Genomic DNA, 10789 nt, shown 5'->3' on the forward strand with positions numbered 1-10789 from the left:
GTTCTGGACTTTGTCTCTTCTTGCACGATGTGTGCCTTTAACAAAGTGACTCACTCCAAGCCTGCCGGCCTGCTTCAACCTCTGCCTGTACCCAGTGCCCCTTGGCAGCACATTGCGATGGACTTCGTCACATACCTTCCTCCCTCTGCAGGATGCAACACCATCTCGGTGGTGGTGGACCGGTTGTCTAAGATGGCTCATTTTAGCCCGCTGACCGGCCTACCTTCTGCTCCCCGACTGCCGAGTCTCTTCATTCTACACATCTTTCGCTTGCATGGCTTGCCTCTTCACATTGTGTCCGACCGCGGGGTTCAGTTTACCTCGAGGTTCTGGAGGGCCCTCTGTAAACTCCTGGATGTGAGTTTGCACTTTTCCTCTGCCTATCACCCCCAATCCAATGGGCAAGTTGAGAGGATCAACCAGATCATGGAAAATTATCTCCGCCACTTCATCTCTTCACAGCATGATAACTGGGTACAGCTTCTTCCATGGGCCGAGTTCTCATACAACAACCACACAAGTGAGTCCACCACTTCCACTCCGTTCCACATTGTGTACAGTCAACATCCTAGAGTCCCTCTTCCTGTGTCGACTTCATCTCAGGTACCCGCTGAGGACTCTGCATATGGGGACTTCCTGCAAATCTGGCAACAGACCCGGTCCTCTATTTTACTGGCAGTAGATCGCATGAAGCGAAAGGCGGATACTAAGAGAAGAGAGCCACCTCAGTATCTTCCGGGGACTAAAGTCTGGCTGTCGCTTGAGGGTACCCTCATACCAGTTTGCTCCCAGGTTCCTTGGCCCTTTCGAGATTCTGCAACAGATCAACCCTGTCTCCTATAAACTGCCTCCTACCCTCAGAATCCCTAGCTCCTTCCATGTGTCCCTCCTGAAACCAGTGGTCCTGAACTGCTACAGCAAGACTTCTAGTTCCACAGTTGCTCCCAGCGGTCCTTCTGATGTATTTTATTGTTTATTCACCTCCCGCAGCCATGGATCCGTGAGCGCTGGCCCCTGTCTCCTTCCTAGGAGACGCCAGCGCTCACTACCGCTCCGTCCTGCTGTGTCCCGTAGGGTGCGCGCGCTCGCGCACAGCCTTAAAGGGCCAGCGCGCGCACAAAAGGATCGTCATCATCATCAACTGCCATGACTTCCTGGTTTATAAGAAGGCCCCAGGCCTTCTGATCCTTGCCTGAGCGTTGTTAGTCTATCACAGTCTGTCTCGCAAATGGTCCCTTAGTGTTTCCCCGTTCCAGTTGTTACCCGTGCCCTGTTACCCGTTCCTGTATTAAGTATTGTTCTAGTTCCTGTGCCTACCAGCGTTGGAGTCGTGTCTACTGCACCTGCTGTCGTTTGCCACGTCCAGTGTCTTCTGCCACGTCCAGTGTCTTCTGCTACATCGGATATTGCCCGCCATGTCTGGCGCCACTTGCCGCACCAGCCTCCATCCGTGCTGAAGCCACAGCCACCGTCTGGACTATTGCAGGTACCCAAGCATTACTGTCTGCCATTGACTTTCGCTTAGACTGTGACCTGGTCCGCTGCCTCCCCACTACGGCGGAGCGGCCTAGTGGGTCTACATACCCTGTGCCCGTGACAGAACACACAGCGCTCCTTCCCTTCTGAGGTCTCCCATGGGCTCAAACGGCAGTTTATCGCCACAAATGGGGTATTGCTGCACTCAGGACAAATTGGGCAACAAAATTGGGTATTTTGGATTAGCCTGCAGTCTCCGTGCTGGGGGAGAATATAGAACTAGTACATGATGAGCGTTATATCTGACATGAACGGTGAAGCTGAAGAGCAACTTCTTCATGATGCCCGAAATGGAAACCTGGATGAAGTCCGAACGCTTCTAGAAGGCTGCAAAAAAGGACAAATGACAATTAATCTAGATTGCAAAGGTAAAAGCAAGTCTAATTTGGGATGGACACCTCTTCATCTTGCATGTTATTTTGGACACCGGGAAGTGGTAGAAGATTTATTAAAGGGAGGAGCTGACATCAATGTTCAGAATGACATGGGGGACACTCCATTACACCGAGCTGCCTTTACAGGACGTAAGGAGCTGGTGATGTAGGGGGATGAAGCAGTGCGCCTCCAGACTTCTTAAAAGTGGAGCAGATGTAAATATCAAGAATAAAAACAACCAGAAGCCTATAGACCTAGCCCAGCGTATAGAAATAAAGCAAGTACTACAAGGCAAGACTGTGAAGTATATTGTGAAAAATCTCCAGAGATTTGAAGGTCCACTATGCAAGAGCTCGCGTTTCTTTGGGTGGAAACTCTTTTGGGTGGTACTCGAGCATGGTGTTATGTCTTGGTATGAGAAACAGTCAGATGCACTGAACAATGTATATCGGCAAGGCTGCAAACACCTAACACAAGCCATCTTTACGGTAAAGTCATCAGACAGTGTGTCTTTCTCTGTAAAATGCTTTGATGACAGCATCCACAATTTCAAAGTTCTTCCCAAAAACCTTAAGCATACGAGGGAGGACTGGCTGGCAGCCATTGAGGAGCATTCAGCTTACAGCACTCACTACTGTTCTCAAGATCAGCAAAGTGATGATGAAGATGAAGACTTGGTACTTGTTGGAGACTTAAAGGATTCACTTGAGAATGCCCAGCTCAGTCATCAGAGACTGGATAAAGAGATCTCCACATTTCTAAGTGCTATAATGACTTTGGAGGACTCCGAAGATATTGTTCCAGTTATCCAGCAACAAATAAAAAAAGTATCTGATGCATCCCAAGAAACTTGCGGCGCTTTAACGGACTGTCTCCTTCTCTTCACCAGGCATGATCAGGCGAGAAATCTGAAACTAGAACACGAGCAAGAGAAAAGTAAGATCTTATCAGAGGCATTACAGACATTGGCTACTGAACACCACGAACTAGAGCAGTCTCTGGTTAAAGGAACACCTCCGCACCACAGTATTCTCAGCGAGGATGAATTCTATGATGCTTTCTCAGATTCAGAGTCTGATCATTCCTTGAGCGGATTTGAGACCGTTGGAAATACTTCAGCAGAAGAAAGTTTGGAATTTAACTTCGAGAATCAAGCCAACATGTCAGATGACAAGAAGCTCGGAGGAGTAGAGGACACATCTAATGGCATCAAAAAGCACAGAACGACATTGCCGTCCCCAATGTTTTCCAGAAATGATTTCAGTATTTGGAGTATTTTAAGAAAGTGCATTGGAATGGAATTATCCAAGATCACAATGCCTGTCATATTCAATGAACCGCTGAGCTTTCTACAACGCCTGTCCGAGTATATGGAGCACACCTACCTCATTAATAAAGCAAATCAATGTTCAGACCCCATGGAACGAATGCAGTGTGTTGCTGCCTTCGCTGTCTCAGCAGTTGCATCACAGTGGGAACGTACGGGAAAACCATTCAACCCTCTTCTTGGAGAAACATATGAATTAGTTCGTGATGATCTTGGATTTAGACTCATTTCTGAACAGGTCAGCCACCACCCACCGGTTAGCGCTTTCCACGCAGAAGGCATTTCTAAAGACTTTGTATTTCACGGATCAATATATCCAAAACTAAAATTCTGGGGGAAGAGTGTTGAAGCAGAACCTAAAGGAATAATTACACTGGAACTTCCTAAGCACAATGAGGCGTATACGTGGACAAATCCTACTTGTTGTGTACATAATATAATTGTTGGCAAGCTATGGATTGAGCAGTATGGCAATATGGAAATCACTAATCACAAGACTGGTGATAAATGCATTTTAAACTTCAAGCCTTGTGGTCTGTTTGGAAAGGAATTACACAAAGTGGAAGGATACATTCAAGACAAGAGCAAAAAGAAGCTTTCATCTCTATATGGAAAGTGGACGGAGTGTCTGTACAGTACCGATCCTGCTTCGTTTGAATCCTTTAAAAAGAATGACAAGAAAAATGGAGACGATAAGAAAAGTTCCAAACCGTCTGGAAGTACTGAGGAGCCTGATGATATGCCATTACCAGATGCCGAGAGTGTACAACTTATTCCAGGGAGTACGCTGCTGTGGCGAATAGCCCCTCGACCATCCAATTCTGCACAGATGTATAACTTCACCAACTTTGCTCTGGCCTTAAATGAATTGGATAAAGGAATGGAAAAGATAATGCCTAAGACGGATTGCAGACTGCGTCCTGATATCAGGGCAATGGAAAATGGAGATATTGACACGGCAAGCGAGGAAAAGAAGAGACTAGAAGAAAAACAAAGAGCTGATCGAAAGAATCGCTCGAAGTCAGATGAAGACTGGAAAACAAGGTGGTTTTATCAAGGCCCTAATCCACACAACAATGGACAGGACTGGCTTTACTGTGGACAGTACTGGGACAGAAATTACACAAACCTACCAGATATCTATTGATCATGGCGCACTACCATGAGAGGAGTCTTTTCAGCCGTATGAAATGTAGATTCGTGTGTTCTGACTTTTCATGCAACTTGCACCTTTTCAACCCTGTAGCACTTAGTTCAAGCAATCTTACTGGCTTGCTTTTTTGTAAAGCAAACCAAGCAATATATGATGCGACCTTCTGAGGTACCATAAACACCAGTGGGAAGTTTAGCGATGAACTGGTGATGGAAGATTATATATATATATATATATATATATATATATATATATATATATATATATATATATATATTATAGAATCTTATGTGAAACTAAAATATATATATTGCAAAATAAACATTATTTTGATAACTTTGAAAAAAAAAAAAAAAAAAAAAAATGGGGTATTTTGTTCCCTGTGAAAATAAGACATTTTTATCAAAAATGACATCTTATTGGAAAAAATTTAATTTTTTAAATTTCACAGCCCAATTCAAATAGGTGCTGTGAAAAAACAGTGCGGTAAAAATGGTAATAACAACCATAAATGAATTCCTTGAGGGGTCCAGTTTCCAAAATGGGGTCATTTCTGGTGGGTTTCCATTGCTTTGATACCTCTGGGGCTCTGCAAATACGACATGGCACCCGAAAACCAATCCAGCAAAATCTGCACTCCAAAGAACACACAGCGCTCCTTCCCTTCTGAGGCCACCCATGGGCCCAAACGGCAGTTTATCACCACAAATGGGGTATTGCTGCACTCAGGACAAATTGGGCAACAAAATGGGGTATTTTGTTCCCTGTGAAAATAAGACATTTTTATCAAAAATGACATCTTATTGGAAAAAATTTAATTTTTTAAATTTCACAGCCCAATTCAAATAGGTGCTGTGAAAAAACAGTGCGGTAAAAATGGTAATAACAACCATAAATGAATTCCTTGAGGGGTCCAGTTTCCAAAATGGGGTCATTTCTGGTGGGTTTCCATTGCTTTGATACCTCTGGGGCTCTGCAAATACGACATGGCACCCGAAAACCAATCCAGCAAAATCTGCACTCCAAAGAACACACAGCGCTCCTTCCCTTCTGAGGCCACCCATGGGCCCAAACGGCAGTTTATCACCACAAATGGGGTATTGCTGCACTCAGGACAAATTGGGCAACAAAATGGGGTATTTTGTTCCCTGTGAAAATAAGACATTTTTATCAAAAATGACATCTTATTGGAATAAATGTCATTTTTTTTATTTCACAGCCCAATTCAAATACGTGCTGTGTAAAAACTGTGGGGTCAAAATGGTAATAACAACCATAAATTAATTCCTTAAAGGGTGTAGTTTCGGAAATGGGGTCACTTTGTGAAATTTCTACTGCTTTGGCACCTCAACACCTCTTCATACCTGGCATGCTGCCTAAAATATATTCTAATAAAAAAGAGGCCTCAAAATGTACTAGGTGCTTCTTTGCTTCTGGGGCTTGTGTTTTAGTCCACGAGAACACTAGAGCCACGTGTGGGACATTTCTAAAAACTGCAGAATCTGGACAATACATATTTAGCAGTGATTCTCTGGTAAAACCTTCCGTGTTACAGAAAAAAAATAACCGTCTGTTTCACAAGCAGATGCATTTAAATTCTGAAAAATGCTATTTTTTATAAATTTTCTCTAAATTTTGCTCTGTCCTCTCTACCTCCTGACAGATACATAGTGATATATTCTGCAGATCATTACACCACGGACCTCTATAGAGATCTGCAGAACATTGCTCTGTCCTCTCTACCTCGTGACAGATACATAGTGATATATTCTGCAGATTATTACACCACTGACCTCTCTAGAGATCTGCAGAACATTGCTCTGTCCTCTCTACCTCCTGACAGATACATAGTGATATATTCTGCAGATTATTACACCACTGACCTCTCTAGATCTGCAGAACATTGCTCTGTCCTCTCTACCTCGTGACAGATACATAGTGATATATTCTGCAGATTATTACACCACGGACCTCTATAGAGATCTGCACATTGCTCTGTGCTCTCTACCTCCTGACAGATACATAGTGATATATTCTGCAGATTATTACACCACTGACCTCTCTAGATCTGCAGAACATTGCTCTGTCCTCTCTACCTCGTGACAGATACATAGTGATATATTCTGCAGATCATTACACCACTGACCTCTCTAGATCTGCAGAACATTGCTCTGTCCTCTCTACCTCCTGACAGATACATAGTGATATATTCTGCAGATTATTACACCTATGACTTTTCTACACCCTTATGTTCCCCGTAGAAGAAAGGTTCCCTGGATAAATTCTCCAATATAAAAATAAAAGCACAAAAATGTGTAAAACAAATATATTTATTGTAGAATGTGGTAGAGTTGCTGCGATGTCTTCTGTGGCTCCGGCCCCTTAACAAGCGGTGATTGGTGAGATGAAGAGGGGGAGGGTCCTTCTTCACACGTGGATATGGCCGTCAGTCCACCTTTACACAGCTCAGTCCTGGATCAGAAGAGACCGGGACGTTTTTCATGTTTCTCACATTTTTCATAGTCGAAACCTAGAAAAGAAAAATCCAATAACCAAAAAACATTCACAAAACCTTCACCACCAGAAGATGAAGACGGAGCAGAGAACGTCAGACTTACCGGATCTCGCTTCTGTTCTGCTCGTCACTGCTTCTCAGCACTGGAGGAGTCTTCATGGGAATTTCAGATGGTTTAGGTGGTAAAGGCCACGATGTTGGGGTGACAACTGCGAAATAAAAATATCAGAAATTGAGTGCCCAGGCGGCTGTAGAAGAGATGTGAGGGGAGAAGATCATCAGTGGACGGCACTTACCTCACCTAAAGATGGTGAATGGGCCCTAAGTAAAGGATGGAATTAAGATGGCCGCATTCTATCCCGGGAGTTTCGGGACCCTGATAGTAAATGGGCCCCAAGCGACAGATGGAATTAAGATGGCCGCTTTCTCTCCCGGGGGTTTGGGGCCCTGATGGTAAATGGGGCCCAAGCGACAGATGGAATTAAGATGGCCGCTTTCTCTTCCGGGGGTTTGAGGCCCTGATGATAACCGTAGCCCCCGAAAGGTCCTCCATCTCCACATCATCAGGAAACTGGCGTCCGCCAACCTCCATTTTTTCGTCTTTGTCCTCCACGTCCACCATCTCCACATCATCCGGAAGCCGGCGTCCGCCAACCTCCATTTTCTCTACAGTACTCATCTTGGGAAACGTCTTCACCAACATCCTCTTCTTACGCGACACCTCCATGATGAGAGCCAGCAAGAGAAACTGACACCGTGGTCAATGTGTGACCCCAATTTATAAACTTTCTGATGTCATAACTGGTTGGCCATTATGTGGAAACGGAACACGTCCAGATTACAGGCCACGCCCCTCATGACATCACGCTCAGGTTCTTCACAGTGCAGAGAAATAGAATCTGCCCACATTCTGGATGACATCACAAGAAGCGTATCCCAGTGAACCGTTACACCCGAGCGGCCATATAAAATGTAATATGGTACAAGAATACAGACAGTAGGGTCACACTACACCCTCTGGGGAGGTTTCTATCACCTCAAAGAATTCCCAAATCAATGTGGTCAATTCCACAGACTTTCTAATATGTAGAATCACTCCCATAAAACATGCAACACAGGCATTTACATACGGGTTCATGGACTCTCACCCAAAATTGCGTTCATGCCAAGGCCAATGGTGTAATATATGACCCCAGAGAAGAATCGCTCAATGTTTTCACAGCTAATGTAATCGCCACATGGGAAACACCCTCCACCATGGGTTATGGGTGCCAAGCGGAGAGGTGTCACATGGTCGCAGCTATGTCATGAGCAGGGGCGTAACTAGGAAAGACTGGGCCCCATAGCAAACTTTTGACTGGGGCCCCCCCCCTCTGCTGGGTATCACACAACCCCCCCCCCCCCCTTGTAGATAGTGCCTCCCTATAGATTCCACCACACAGCGCCCCCCTATAGATAGCACCATACACAGCCCCCTGTAGATAACGCCATACAGACCCCCTGTAGATAACACCATACAGCCCCCTCTGTCGATAACACCATATAAGCCCCCCCCCCCAAAAAAAAAAACGGCCTATAGTTTGTCCTACAAAAGACATGCATCCCCTATCCACAGGATAAGGGATACATGTGCGATCGCTGGCATTGATAAGGAGAACGGAGGACCGAAAGTCCCCCGAAGTTCTCCATGACTAACCTCGGACTTCTGGCGTCTGCGCAGTTCAATAAAAATGAAAGGAGCGCTGGTCACGCATGCGCACAAGCGCGACCGGCGCTCCATTCATTTCTACGGAGCTGCCGACACAGACCCCGGAAGTCCGAGGTTTGTCATGGAGAACTTAGGGGGGACTTTCGGTCCCCCGTTCTCCTCATCGCTGGGCGTCCCAGCGATCCCACATGTATCCCCTATCCTGTGGATAGGGGATGCATGTCTTTTGTAGGAACAACCCCTTCAGTGGCGTCGCGCTGTAGCAGCCATAGCGGCTGCTAGCGGAGCCTGCGGCCATGGGAGGGGGCCGTGCCGGCGGGTGCCACGGGCCCCCTCATGCTGCAGGCCCCGTAGAAGTCGCTACGGCTGCTATAGCGGTAGTTACGCCACTGCGTATAGGTTTGTACGGTGTAAAACTACAGCTCCCAGCAATGGCCGGAACAATGGTAAGGATATGCTGGGAGATGCGGTTTCACAAAAAAAAATCATACCACCATCATCTCGCTGCAGATCATACAGTGACTACAATACTGATTAGAGGCAGAATAAACATTTACATTAAGTGACTCACCGGTGACCTCTCAGATTCTAGTTCTTTTCTTCTCCCTCCGGTTCAGACATCTATGATGGATTTCTCCCGGCCATGACCCATTTCTGCAGTTTTCCGTTTAGATGTCTTCAGCTTCTCACTTTTAAAACATTTCTGCACCTATAAACAAAGTTACAATTCTCAACACATCTAAATATAACTGTCACACACACACACACACACACACACACACACACCGTGCCCCCTGTAGATAGTGCCCACATATGGACTCCAGAGCTGCAAGGCAATAGCGCTAACCACTGAGCCACCGTGCTGCCCTACATATAGCTTCCCCTATAGTTAGTGCTCCACGTATAGCCCACCTCTGTAGATAGTGTCTCACATATAGCTCCCCCTGTATATAGTGTCCCACATATAGCCCACCCCTGTAGACTGTGCACTACATATAGCCACCCTGTTGCTAGTGCCCCACAGGTATCCCACCCCTGTATATAGTGTCCCACACATAGCCCACCCCTATAGAAAGTACCCTAAAAAATAGCTCCCCTATAGATAGTGCTCTACATATAGCCCACCCTTGTATAGTGTCTCACATATACTGCCCCACATATAGACCCCCCTGTAGATAGTGGCCCACATCCCCACATACAGACCTCCCCTGTAGCTAGTGCCCCACATATAGACCCCCCCTGTATATAATGGCCCACATATAGAGCCCCCTGTATATAATGGCCCACATATAGAGCACCCTGTATATAGTGGCCCACACCCGCACATATAGACCCCCCTGTAGCTACTGCCCCACATATAGACCCCCCTATATATAATAGCCCACATAAAGACGACCCCCCCCCCCCCATTATAGATAATGCCATTCACATTTTTGAAGAAAAAAATAAATAAATTGCCATACTCACATGATCCCGTTCCCACGCTGTTCACTGGCGATGCAGACATGCTCTCTTCTGAGCATGTCTGCAGGAGCTGAACGAGCGTCCTCCAATGACGCTGATTGGCGGGGCAGAATGACTTGCCCCGCCAATCAGCACCTTCCAAGCATGGAAGCGGCGCGATGATGTCATCGCGCCGCTAGCCAATCAGTGTCATTGTAAGGCACTGGATGGTCAGGCACGGAACATGCCCGGCCATTCAGTGCTAACACATGTATTTGGCTGCCGCTAGCACTGGGGCCCCCTCCGGTGCTAGCAACACCTACAGGCATGATGAGAGGGCCTGTGTAAGGCTCGGCGGCGCGGGCCCCACAGTAGCGGCGCTACCGCTGTAGCAGCCATAACGGCTGCTAGCGGCGCCACCGGGCATTTGTGTGGGCGTGTGGGCGCTGGCGGCACGGGCCCCCTAAAGCCCCGGGCCCCGTAGCAGCCGCTACTGCTGCTACCGCGGTAGTTACGCCACTGGTCATGAGACGTGTCATCATCAAATTTACCAGAATGGGGTCAGATATCAAAAACATGCCCTGGTTGTTGTAGTTTTGCATCAGCTGAAGACTACTGATGTGCTGAACCGTGTCTGATTCCTAGATGAGGACATCACTGGAAGTTTCAGTATCGGCAGGGGCCCAAAAGGACCCACCAGCAGAATGTATCAGAGCGTCGCCCTGTCTGCGG

General features: G+C 46.5%; 1 long non-coding RNA gene and 1 pseudogene across 1 annotated transcript; one reads left to right on the top strand and one right to left on the bottom strand.

Annotated features, from left to right (window-relative positions):
- The first annotated feature begins 2080 nt into the window (after window positions 1-2080).
- On the top strand, window positions 2081-4555 carry LOC142698192 (oxysterol-binding protein-related protein 1 pseudogene; annotated as a pseudogene).
- A 2150-nt stretch (window positions 4556-6705) lies between these two features.
- LOC142698191 (uncharacterized) lies at window positions 6706-7334 on the bottom strand. The gene is made up of 3 exons (XR_012865724.1): window positions 7203-7334; window positions 7010-7115; window positions 6706-6921 (listed from the first exon to the last, which is right to left on the bottom strand). It is a non-coding gene; the product is annotated as an uncharacterized LOC142698191 (long non-coding RNA).
- Between the last annotated feature and the right edge of the window lie 3455 nt (window positions 7335-10789).

The sequence above is a fragment of the Rhinoderma darwinii genome (assembly GCF_050947455.1).
Source record: "Rhinoderma darwinii isolate aRhiDar2 chromosome 12 unlocalized genomic scaffold, aRhiDar2.hap1 SUPER_12_unloc_5, whole genome shotgun sequence".
Lineage (NCBI taxonomy): Eukaryota > Metazoa > Chordata > Amphibia > Anura > Rhinodermatidae > Rhinoderma > Rhinoderma darwinii.